We start from the raw sequence: 13974 nt of genomic DNA, 5'->3' as shown, positions 1-13974 counted from the left end.
TCTTTTCTCTCTATCCTTCCAAAGCTGCTAACCAATTCACTAGATAAGTTCCAGGGTCTAGCAGTTGGAACTCCCTTAGCCACTAACTTCTTGGTGCCCTAGTTAGATGTTCAGAAATAGATGTGAGCACATGGATAAGGCAGGGTTGAGTTTATAGAACAGGTCATATTGTAAATATTAACATTTGCAGCCAAGATTGTAGTGTCCTTCACTCATGCTTGATTATAAGAATAGTTAAAATGTTTATTTCTCTTATCTGCAGCTATTTCTCAAAGTTATTTATATAAAATCGTATAATCCCCAAGATGGACTGGCCCTACATACACTCAGTTTTGACATTCACATCATGACTGATAACCTTTAGAATGTGAATAATCAGGTCCTTATCTTTCTGTGTATTTGCTAGTTTAGTTGAAAATAAACAGGGATATAACAAATAGGTCTACTTTTCCGATTAAGAGTACTAGTATTTTTACCTACTATATGTCATATGCTGGAGTTAGAGTGACTATAAAATCAATCAATTACATCTCAAAATATAAAACGGGCTTCATGTGATACCAACACAACACAGGGTCATGCCTGCTTCTTTGAATTACCTCCATTGACTTTCATTTCTTTGTAAAATGTGATCATTTCACCAGAACTTAAATGAGATAAAATTTGCTTTTGCATTGTTCATGACTTGTCAGTTTGCCAAACCATGGGATTAAAATTGATCTGAAACAATTCAAAAAACTGTTTGCTGATATTAAAACAAAACATATGTATCCTTATCACTCAGCATTTCTACTCTTAGGTATTTATGAAACAAAATATGTACATATTTCAACAAAAGACATGTATGAGACAGTTGATTTTAAAATTATCTGAGAGAGCCCCAAGATAGAAAATATCCCAAATGGATCAACTCTAAGTAAATAAATACACTGTGGTACAGTAATAGGATTGAATCCTTGGCGGCCATAAGCAAGAATGAACTCCAACTACATAGAGTCAGGTGGATGAAACTCACACACTGTTGAATAAAACAAGCCATATCACAAACCATGTGATACATAAGTAACGAAAGAAATCCATAGTGTTGCAGTCAGGACAGTGGTTGCTCTTTGGAGAACTCTACATAGAAGGTGATAAAGACCAAAGTGCTTCTGGGGACTGGTAATGCTCTGTTTCTTAATTTGGGTGCTCACTATTCAATATTATTCAATTTGTGAAAATCCATTGAGTTGTAAACTCATGATTTGTACACTTTTCCTAAAAAATTCCATTTGAAAATTTCACCAAGAGGGGTGCCTGGGTGGCTCAGTCATTAAGCGTCTGCCTTCGGCTCAGGTCATGATCCCAGGTCCCAGGATCAAGCCCCGCGTCAGGGTTCCCTGCTCAGTGGGGAGTCTGTTTCTCCCTCTCCCACTCCCTTGCTTGTGTTCTGTGTTTTGCTGCACCTCTATCTGTGTCAAATAAATAAATAAAATCTTAAAAATAAAATTTGAAAATTTCACTGAGAAACTTGACTAGTATCATGGTCTCAGGGTTAATCTGAAATTTTGTTGTTGTTGTTGGCTGAAATACTCAACTGACCCAGTCATATAGTATTGTTCACTCACCAGTAGTCTCAGGGGTCAACACTGTGACCTTGACTTTGGACCATCTTCCATCCCAGCCTAATCACCCACCAGAAGTATCAAAGCAACAAGCCCACTGAGAAACAGTCACATAGTCTCTCTGATATTAGAAAAATATAGAAGAGGAAAATTTTTGCAAGTTTTACAAATAATTTAATGGCTTTGCAGCAAGTAATTTTTTCTTGTCTACTCTTTGCAGTTCTCATTGCCATTTTTTTCTTAGTGGTATCTTGAAAACAGTGGGATTTATGCAGATGTCAATCAAATGCTAGTTGGCAAATCAATGGGGCATTGCAGTGGTAAAAAGCAAGACCCTTAGCAAAGCTCTACACGTGCCCATCTAAATAATGTTGTTTCTGTTTTTGCTATGCTGCTGCTGCTGTTCAAATACCTTTTGAAACAGAACACAAGTTTTTGTTCTTCCTTTAGCAAGATCTTAAGCAAGATTGTTTGACATGCACGGCTTTCAAAGGCAGCAACAAAATCACCATCATCCAAATGCATTTTTTTCTTAGCTTTTTTCCCCCCAAATGTTTTGTAGCATCATATTGAGATACGAGCGGACATCTTCATCTTAGCTGCATCAACAGTTTTGCTTCAGCATCTGTCATGAGTTTCTGGTCTTTCTCTTGTCTTCTCTTCCTGTGTCTCACCGTGTTTCTCTTAGTTTCTTGAGGGTCTCTTGTCACCCATCCTCACTGCAGCCATGAATAGCAGCTAAAATCCGTGAAGATAGGCAAGGCAATATACAAGAAGATGAGAGAATTTAAATCTGAATGCATGTATGTGGATGATATAATCAACAGCAACTGCCTATGGTAGGCATTTTTACCTATGTCATTTACAATCCAATGGAGGAACAAATTGGGGCCTACAAGTCCATAATTTGTCTATATAGCATCACTATATATAGTGATATATATTTGAAATATATATGAAATATATTTGTCTTTCATTATTGCTGATTTTATGAAAACATTTACTGCATTGCCAGATGCTTAGTACATTCTAACACCAGCTACAGAATACTTCTACAAAAAGAAAATCTAGAAGTAAAATTAATCTTGTCTACTCAACAAATATTTATTTAGTACCTGGTATGTATCAGACACTGTTCCAACAAATACAGCAAGAAGAAAGGAAGAGGGTGGCTCAGTCAGTTAAGGGTCTGATTCTCAATTTTGGTTCAGGTCATGATCTCAGGGTTGTGAGATCAAGCCCCACATCAAGCCCCACAATGGGCATGAAGTCTGAGTAAGATTCTCTCTCTCTCCCTCTCCCTATGCCACCCCCTCTGTAAAAAAGAAGGAAGAGGAAGAGGAGGAAGGAAGGAAGAAAGAAAGGAAGGAAGAAAAGCAATTAACACCTGGTTCCAACATATGAATTATAGAGAGAACATAAGGCCTTCTTTCTGAGATGGTTACCATCTTGGACTCAATTTGCAAATCAAGAAGAAAAGTCATGGGTCATCAGTCCAGCCAGTTGGCTCATGCAAAGCAGTTCTGGCAAGCATATTGGAGCTAGATTGAACAACCAGATGACCTCATATATTTTCCTATAAGCACTTGAAACAAAAGGTGGTTGCACCCAAGTGCCACGTAGGTTTTTGGATTCTGTGGCTGCCAAAGTCAGAAACGTCACTGCTTGAGGGTGGAGAGAATTTGAGTAGCAGAAGTACTCTGCTGGAGGGAAAAAAAATCAATCAATTAATCTGTGGAATTGTTCCTCTGACAGAAGGAATACAATGATACAACCATCTGTTTCCATGCCTCTTGCTTTCCAACTGCTGGCTCCAGAGGTACCTGTGAATTAGGCAGTTATCACAATAGTTCTATGTGGCATTGAGGGATATTTTGTAGTATTAAAAAACATCTATAGTACTTAAAGTTATACATATGAAAATGCTACTAGGTGATCATCATATTGGATGCTGGAATTGTGACTTGTTATATTTTATAAAAAGATATATTCAAAAGATTTGGCTACATATTCATAGATTTTAAATGTCATCTTTATTCAAACAATTTGAAAGATTGTAGAGGGAAAATCTATGATAATGGTGCTGACATGGTTGGTAAAGTAAGAGATGTAAGGCTACAAATTTGGCTGAAAACCAGAAGAGTTCCCTGTGTCATGCGTGGCACATGTTTTGAATTTGTTACTATGAGACATGGTCTCAGCTGGGCCAATAGCAATGGCATTCTTTGGAACGATTAAAAATTGTATATGACATTTTCTGGACTTACCCCAAAATAGAACATCTTGATGAAACACTATCAATTTTGACTTTATGACTTCTCTTGGTCACACAAGGGGTATGCTGACTGAATGCAGATAAAGAAATCAGATTTAATTTAGACAAGACACAAAATGCATCAGAAAAGCTAAGTGAAAAATAGAAGATGCCCAAATAAAGAATGAAGCACGGTCTTTGGAAGAAAATGACATTAATTTTGAATTTCCACTATCCAGAGTTATTTGGTATGAACTGTGGTTACTATTAATGTTAGAAATATCTTACAAAAATAGATCCAAGTTTGGTCATTTTACTTTAAAAGGATTTTTTAAAATTTTAGATAAAATCAAAGTGCATGTGAACCATGCATCTTCTAGGAGAAAAAAGCAGAAAAATTAGAATAAGGAAACAAAATATTTGCAGTTATGAAAAAGATTCAAGCAAAAGATTTTGAAATAAACTTCCAGAGTGTTTGATGGACACTCTACTATGTGCTTAAAGACAGATTTTGATAAGCTGAATAATAGCCAACATTTTTCTTTGGTTTTCTTTAGAATATTCCTTGCACTGAAAAATTTGACAGAAGAATCTGAGAATCACATACCTTTCCTCCATGGATTTAGATATTGTGCTGAAAGAAGTGAACATTTTACTATATGTGATAGCAATCCAAAAGGTAACATTAACATATTTTAACAATGACAATATCATCTCATGGATGATAACATTACAATATTTGAATCTGATACACCAACTTCATTCTTTATTCCCCATCCAAATATTTTTTGAAGAATTGTATTGAAAATCCATTTGCTTGGCCTTAGCAGAGGAAAGTCTTTCAATACTGAAATAATTTTTAGGAACCTAGTGAAGAACCACAATGACTGGAGAAAGCTGCCAGTTCAACATTGTTTTCTATAAGACACAAATTATATAAAAATCTTAACTAAAAAATAGAATGAATGATTTTGCTGAAATAAAGGGAAGAAACTCTTAAGAATGAGTAATGTACAATTTATGAATTGTGTGTCTTTGTTTTACTACACATCTAAATTTCACTGGCAGATTCATAATAATAATAAAATTTAACCATCTTTGATATTTTTTTCAGTGTTCCAAGATTCATTGTTTATGCACCACACCTAGTGCTCCATGCAACACATGCCCTCCTTAATACCCACCACCAAGCTCACTCATCCCCCCACCTCCCTCCCTTCCGAAACTCTCAGTTTGTTTCTCAGAGTCCATAGTCTCTCATGCTTCCTCTCCCCCTCCATTTTACCCCAATTCACCTTTCCTTTCCTTCTCTTAATGTCCTCCATGTTATTCCTTGTGCTCCACAAGTGAAACCATATAATTGACTTTCTCTGCTTGACTTATTTCACTCAGCATAATCTCCTCCAGTCCAGTCCATGTTGATACAAAAGTTGGGTATCCATCCTTTCTGATGGAGGCATAATACTCCATTGTATATATGGACCATATATGGATCATATATTCATCTGTTGAAAGGCATCTTGGCTCTTTCCACAGTTTGGTGATTGTGGCCATTGCTGCTATGAACACTGGGGTACGGATGGACCTTCTTTTCACTACATCTGTATCTTTGGGGTAAATACCCAGTAGTGCAATTGCAGGGTCACAGGGAAGCTCTATTTTTAGTTTTTTAAGGAATTTACACATTATTTTCCAAAGCAGCTGCACCAATTTGCATTCCCACCAACAGTGTAAGAGGGTTCTCCTTTCTCCACATCCTCTCCAACACTTGTTTCCTGTCCTGATAATTTTGACCAATAAACTGATGTAAGGTGCTATCTCAGAGAGGTTTTCATTTGAATATCCCTGATGGCTAATGATAATGAACATTTTTTCATGTGTCTGTAGCCATTTGTATGTCTTCTTTGGAGAAGTGTCTGTTCATGTCTTCTGCCCATTTTTTTGACATGATTATCTGTTTTTGGGGTGTTGAGCTTGAAGAGTTCTTTATAGATCTTGGATATCAGCCCTTTGTCTGTAGTGTCATTTGCAAATGTCTTCTCCCATTCTGTGGGTTCCCTCTTCGTTTTGTTGACCTTTGCCTTTGCTAGGCAGAAATATTTCATCTTGATGAAGTCCCAAAAGTTCATTTTCACTTTTGTTTCCTCTGCCTTTGGAGACATGTCTTGCAAAAAGTTGCTATGTCCGATGTCAAAGAGGCTACTGCCAATGTTCTCCTCTAGGATTTTGATAGATTCCTGCCTCACGTTGAGGTCTTTCACCCATTTCGAGATTATCATTGTGAATGGTGTAAGAGAATGGTGGAGTTTCAATCCATCTTTGATATTTTGCTCACGTTCTGTCACATAAAAACCATAGTAGACATATATTTTTCTAATTTACCATTATGAAGGTGCATTTGTCAGTGTGGAAGAATAGAAATTTTATTTCATAGCTGCCAAGTTTGATTTGTAACTTCCAAACATTGCACCCATAGGCCGTGGGCCTCCACTTGCACCACCTCCCCTTTGGCCCCATATGTGTTAGGAACAGGCTTAGCGAACATCCAAGTAAATGGAATGCAACTCTTATAAACAGGGACTTTAATTCTTCACACTGGAAATTAAAGAATTAACAAAGCAACTTTCTAGAAGTGTCCATGAACACATGCGCAGCTAGATAAAAGACTAACTGCTAAGCCCATTTAAAAATATCATTAAAGATGAAATTCTTCCGTTAAGCCACATTAGTGTTAGAAACATCCTGCCTGGCTGGCTCCCAACGAGTCACTAAATTCCCAGTCGTGGCTGCCCTGCAACTATCCTTAGCATCCCCCAAGTTTCCAAAGGGTGACATCCCTCCCACCACAGCTTTTCCAGTTTCTTCCATGCTCTATGTCCTTTTCTTCTCCCTCCACTGTCAAAATGAGCTCACTTTTGCCCAATTTTCCCAGCCCCCAGATCCTCCGAGTGTCCAGATGCAGTTTGCTCCTCAATGGTGACACAGGTCTGTTTCATGCATTTACCTACCCAGATAACCTTCCCTTTCCCCATGTCTATTGGAGATATCTCTATTCTTTCTTTCTTTATATAAATTTTATTTTTTTCAGTGTTCCAAAATTCATTGTTTATGCACCACACCCAGTGCTCCATGCAATATGTGCCCTCCTTAATACCCACCAAGAGGCTCACTCCTCTCCCCTCCAAAGCCCTCGGTTTGTTTCTCAGAGTCCACAGTCTCTCATGGTCTGTCTCCCTCTCTGATTTCTCCCCACTCACTTTCTTTCAAGAGTCTTTAACATGGAGGGATAATGAGCAAAGGAATTTCAGGAGTTCCGAGGAGTGGGTTTCAGATCTCCTAAGCATGGTACGAGCAGCACTCCAAGATGTGGGCAGTTAACCCAGCCCTCCAGGACTCTGGGCTCCTTACAGTCAACAAGTAGAGGTAACATGAGCAAGAGTCCCAAATCAGAGCAAATCTGGCATGGTGGAATTGTGTATCCGGCGCACATTTGGAGAGCAGGGTGAGGAAGTACAGAGGACAGAGAGGTGTGCCCTCCAGAAGTTCAAGGTCCCAAGGGTCCAGCCATGCTTATCTGATCTCCCCTTACTGCCTTTCCCAGAAACCCACTGTCTTTGCTCAAAAATCTTTGAAACACACAGATCCAAAACTGGCACTGTGCAAGGTTTAAGGTTGGTTCAAAACTTCAAAACCCATAAAGTTGGACAGAGTTCTGAACCCCTCAAAACTCACATTCCTTCAGAAAGGTCATTTGAGTTAATTGCCAAATATGCTGAGTTTACCACAGAGTTCTTGGTAATTGTTTTACATCAAAGATCATGTAATGTTTGTTTTTTTGGAATTACACAGTCCCAATTCATTTCACGCATTCATATTTTACTGCTTATTCACCCCATTCTATAGATGAGAAGATTTCTTTTTTCCCTTGTTACTCCATCCTGGATTTTGGCTCACTCTTATTTTCAGAGGTCATTCCAAACATGAAGGGATGAAGTTATGCAATCCTTACTAATCCTGGCCATGTACTTCCAACCCACGAACATGGTTCTTATTATCAACCCAAAATCACTGGCGAGCACCAGTGTCACTGGAATAAAAATAACTTGGACTAAGAATGATTATTAAGAAAAGCAAAAATCTTTGTTAGTAGGGCTGTAGCCAGCAAGATCATGATTTCCCTTTGTTTCTGGATCAAACAGTCCAGATATCAACATCGGAACATTTTTTGAAATGCTTTGCAGTTGTATAATTTCCTGCAGCTGCCTAGCCTGTTAATGATAATGAATTTAGAACAAATTGCTCTGATGTGACCTCTGTATAGTGTTGACTTGCGTTGGTAAACTATCTGAGTCTGAAAATACTCCCATCCAAAACAACACCATATTATGAGTATCCATACAAACTGATAAGGTTTTATCCCAGGAACTATGCATCAGTGAAGTTCAAAGGCTCCGGAGCCTGATGTTGAGCTGCATTTCCCTTATTCAGGTTCCGACTTGGGGTATGGAAGCAGCAATTTTTAGGGAACACTGTGTTGTTCAATAAAAGGGAAATGCATCAGAATCCTGCACGCTTGGGATGGGTGGTGAACATTTGTGTTCTGATGTCAAGAAGGCATTGTTGTTTTCTGGGCACACTAACTGTGAGGCTGGGTTAGCTTTGAAAAGGTCACCGGGACACATAGATGTTCTTCCCTCACACAAAAGCTGAGAGCAACTAATTTTGGGAGAATTTTAAATTAACTCTTTAACTAGTGTGTGATCCAAGGCAAACATTTTGCCTGCATGGGGCAAGAAATGAAAAGGACCCTTCCAAGTTTACTGGCCAGAACATCACTTGGGCATGAAGCTAGAGATGAAGGACAGAGGCAAGTGGGGAGACAGAAAAAGAACCAAGGTCTGAAACCCTGAGGTTTGGGAGCCAAAATCTGGGGAAGTTTATGAAGGGCAGACTTTAGGAGTTAGTGGACAAACGTGATGTTGGCTGGAACTCGCTCCCCAGAAGCGAAAGCCCTCATCTCCTGCGGGAACTTTGAGACATAGGATAACACTGTATCCATTGTGTTTCCTCTTCTAGAATTTTGATGCCAAAGATGTTTACATATCTTCACAGTACAACTCAGAGTCAAGGAGGCTGTTTCATTATCCCAAGCTCAGAACCCCTTCCCGTTTAAGTTTGTGCAATTTTTTTCATTTAAATGCCGCCCAAGGTACCTGCCCCCACCGTGGTGAGGCACCCAGACACCTATGGCTGGACCACTCTTCAAGTGAAGGAAAAAAAAATCATAATCAGGGCCTCAGTCTGCCCCTCTTGGCCTTCCATCCTGGAATGCCAATTTAACAAAAGCCACGGTGTTAGAAGGTGTTCTGTTTCACACAGCTCTGGGTCAGTTCCCAAGCCTCTCACCTTCCAAATGAAAGCAGTTCTTTCCCATTCCCATTCATTCCCAGATCCAGAAATCTGCTCCCTATTTTCTGGGCAAATTGCCTGCTGAGGATATGTCTGCAAATGTGGTGTTCTCGGTGATATTAAATGGGGGATTGCAGTGACTTCAGCAGGTCTCTGTTGCCAGGAGACCTTTGTGACTTGTAGCCAATAAAATCATATTTGCAATTTCTCTCCTCGTCAGCTGGGCTGTGAGCAGCTTGCAGCATGGCAGCACAGTGGTTGGGAGGTAGCCTCTGAAAATAGAAGGTATGAGTACAGGTCCAGACTGCGGCACATGTGAACTATGTCAAGGCAGGTCCCAAAACTCTAGATGCCTGAATTCCCTCATCTCCGAAGTTGTTTTAGGACAAAAGTGGGTTTCACACAAAATGCTTAGAGCAGTGCTCGGCACAGGCAAGCTCTCAAGGCCCTACCTTTGCTACAGGGCCATGTGATCAAAGACATGGGTATGGCTTTCCAGAAGAAAGACAGGCAGTCACTATGACAACTGAGGGATAATGGAAGACCCTGGCACAGAGCACACCCTGGCTCAGTGGTGATTCTGGCCATTACTAGTCATTACTAGTAAGGCCCTTCCCTTATCATGTCACACTGTGTCACAGCTCAGATGGGGGAAATGACTTTGTTAATCTCCAGATGGGACCTGTGGTGTCACTTTATACCTACCTCCACTTTACTCTTTAAGCCATGATCAACTATACAGGATGCAGACAAAGAATGTACCCAGAGCACCAGAAAATCAGAAGCATGAAATATAAAAATGAAAAATAAATTAAATTAAAAGAAAAAAAAAAAGGAGGAGAAGGTGGTGGCAATGGAAGGTTTAGCTTCAAGGCACATATCCAGAAATTTAACAGCCAGAAAATACAGAGGAGCTATCTGAATTTCTGTAAAGGTACAATTAATGCTGTGGTTTACGTCTCCATATGCCTTGTAGGAGCCCATGGTTCGAGGAAACTTAGGCACCTAGAGTTTAGGGTACTGGCCCTTATCACACACCGCTCATGTGTGCCAGAGTCTGGATCTATACTTGGAGGGTCTGGAAACTGATGCCACCGGTGGTCTTCCTGTCCCCTTGCCTTACTCTCCAAATCATGTCTCAGACTTCCAGCCTTCTGTCAGAATCTGCATTCTTTTCATTGCCTACAGCTTTCCAGCCATTGGGTGGGTAGATCCCCAGCTCCCTTTCCCTTTGAGTAGAGTAAACCTGAGGGCAAGTTCTATAGAATTGCTCCCAGAGTTTTCCCAAAGAGTTGAGCTCCAGCTCAGTCATAACTGGCTTCATGGTGCTCTTTTGATGGGTGGATTTCCTTTTTATTTCTGGGTCACTTCCTTATTCCCCTGCCATATTTCTTTCACAGCTCAGATGAACAACTTACACTCAAATTCTTGCCCCAGCATTTGCTCCTGAAGGATCCCAGACTAAGAAAGATCAGGAGTTCACCCTACTCTTTTGGACTCTGCTTCATCTACAGCCTTTGAGTGTTAGTGCCTGGTACAAGCTCCCACTGGTATGAGGGGCCAAACTCCACACCCCACTTGCTCTATGCTGATGTTGCCCACCTGCTACCACCATGGGCATTCACGACTCAGGGACACTTAGTTCACATTCCCAGGTTGTGCCTGGCCCCTCCACCATGTACTTCCATTTCTATTTCAGTCCTAACAGAATCTTTGCCCTATACTCAGAAGGCTAGGATGGATGGGTGACATGCCTACAAGAAGTGCATTAGAAAAGATACAAAAGGGTGTGTTTACAGCATCCACATCCATTAATCCAGAGCATGCCTGTCACAAGCTTATCATCTCTCAATTAGCCAAGTGCAGCTACACAGACATGGCTATGCCAGCCTTTAATTAAGATCCTAGAGAAAAATGTAAGCACTTCTGTCAAGAGTTTCTTTAGTAATTTTCAGCCTAGTATATTTCCTCAGAAATCCAGGTATCATTGTCCTTCAAAACAGTGCACCTTGTGTGAATGGATATTGCTAGCAAAGTTACATCAAAGTATATCTGAAATAACAGAATTAACTAAACACCTATTTATTTCCCAAGGAGGAGTCCTCAAAATTGTGTATGTCACTTTGAATCTAACATGAAATAGATGATGTATTTAAAGGCCATGTGGCTCTTTCAATTAAAAAAAACACATACACATTTCACTGGGTGACTCAGCACTTTGAGGATGTTCTCACAAAACTAACATAATAATCTGTTTCTCAGAGTCTTCCTCCAAGAACCCCCGCAGAGATAGGAGAATAATTATCACATTTTTGGGGGCCCAGACTGAAGCTACCCTCCAGCTATAACCTCCACACTCATTTGTGGCCTCATGTATCTTAGGAATACCTGGACATTTCCCTATTTGTGTTAATATCAAATTCTGTTTGGAATTACCTTCAGGTCAGTTGACAATTCAACATACCATGGAAGTTGGTAGAATATGTTTCTTCATTGGAAACTTCAAGAGAGTTTTCAGAGGTCACACACAAGCAGCCTAGGTGCGCGGGCACACACGTGTGTGTGTGTTTGGCTTAGCATTGGATTTTTTTAATGATTTAAATTAGTAGGTAACTAATAATAGTTGAACAATTAAGAGCTTTCAAGTAAAGAATTAGAATTTCTGTTTTGTTTTGTTTTTATTTTGTTTGAAAATCAGGAGATCTATCTGGAATTAAGTGTTATATTCTCTAAATGCCATTGTCCTCCAGTTCAACACAGTCTCCATCATACCCTGACTCCCCACACCCATCTGTGATTCATGAGAAATGTCTGGAAGCTGCTGAGTTTACAAGCCCTGACACCCTGGCACTGTCCTGTCTGCATACAAAACACCCTGAAGAGGTGGCACACAGAAGAGAGCAGACCTCTGTTCTCCTCCCACCACCTCCATGACAGACTGTTCTCTTAGCTCTTTATAAATGCTCACCTGGTTTCTCATAGGTCAGAGAACTGCTTGCTGCCTTAAACACAATCGCTACTCAGCACTGAATACCAAATGAATAAACCTTTGCAAAACACCACTTTGACTGTGACAACCCCTGACCAGTAACATTTTAGGATTCCCTCAATACTTTCCCCAAAGCTTCGAGGACATCAAGCAAGTGGCAAGTTGTCAAGTGCTGCTCAGGGTATGGCTGGTGCCTGACCACTGCCAAGATGCTAAGTGCCTGCTACTGGTTTACAACCAGGTAAGCAACTGAGAGCAAATGCACTTATTTTTTTAAAAATTTTATTTTATTTTTTCAGCCTTCCAAGATTTATTGTTTATGCAATTTGACCTTGTTGTAATATCTCAGTGCATTATCAACATACTCTATTGAAATGAAAACAAACAGTGTGGATGTTGTGATCTTAGGGTGATTATGATGTGCTACAAGTGGGACCCTAGTCATGTGCAAATGGACCACACATTGATACACATGTTTAAAAAAGAGGAAAAAAAAAAAGCCCAAAATGGAGTCATTTGCTTCCCACAGGAGCAAACCAAGACTTATTTACAGTTTCAACCTATCCCAGGAATGTGACCTTTCAAAAGTCAATCTGAAATTTCCTGATCACCACCAGTGAGGTCATTTGTAAGAGAAACCCTGCCATCCCTTCAACCCAAAAAGATGTCCTGGCTTGAAACAATCCTTTCTTTTCTTTTGTTAACAACTTCCTTGCCCCGCCTTCCTGCCTATAAAAACATTATATTTTGTACAACTCCTTGGAGCATCCTTCTACTTGCTAGATGGGATGCTGCCTGATTCATGAATTACTCAATAAGACCAATTAGATCTTCAAAAGTACTAAGTTGAATTTTGTTTTTAAACACATGACACATTAGATATTTTCAAAAACTAGTACCTCACCACATTAAGAAACACTGTATTAGTAGATTCTCAACAATCATTGTTGAATGATTGAACATTAAATCAGATGTAAGCACACAATGGCATAAACACAACAAACCGTGTTAGATACAGCTATGCTATAACTGTGGTATGACTGTGATAATGCCTGCCTTTGAAAACAATTTTATTCCATTTTCTTTAAGTTTGTTTGTTTGTTTAATCTCTACCCACAACACGAGGCTTGAACTCATGACCCTGAGATCAAGAGTCACACGCTCTTCCAACCAAGCTAGCCAGGTGCCCCACCTTCCATTTTGAAGCCACTTTTTCCATTTTGAAACAATCTTCTGGGTAGAACTCTTCACAGGAACACATTTCTTCTGCATACTCGCATACCAAGGTACATGAAGGACTCACGTGGAGAATTATGAAGTTCATCTTGTCTTTCAGGTAAGCAGTGAATTCTTCCAGTGTTTTCTAACTAGGATTAGGGAATTTGGCCCCTTTTATTGTCAGAGAACACTTGCATGATTTTTCATTGCCATTGTTAATGACTTATGCATTCTGACACCACTTCCCATTCCACATGGCTACAGAAGACATTCTTGTAAGGACTTCTGGGTAATAAGGTGGAGTCTGAGCTATGAGATAGACAGGAAGTCATCCCCTGCATTGTTCCCACATGGAGAAATCCCAGATGATGGCCACAGCACAACGATAGCTAGTGATGTGAGAAAATATTCTCTAAAGACCTGAGATATAAGAGAAGCCATTTTAGATCTCTTTTGAAGTCAGCATGACTATATAGAAACTTTGTTTAAACCAAAATTCT

Source organism: Martes martes (assembly GCF_963455335.1).
Source record: "Martes martes genome assembly, chromosome: 9".
NCBI lineage: Eukaryota > Metazoa > Chordata > Mammalia > Carnivora > Mustelidae > Martes > Martes martes.
Note: the sequence above shows the minus strand (reverse complement) of the source record.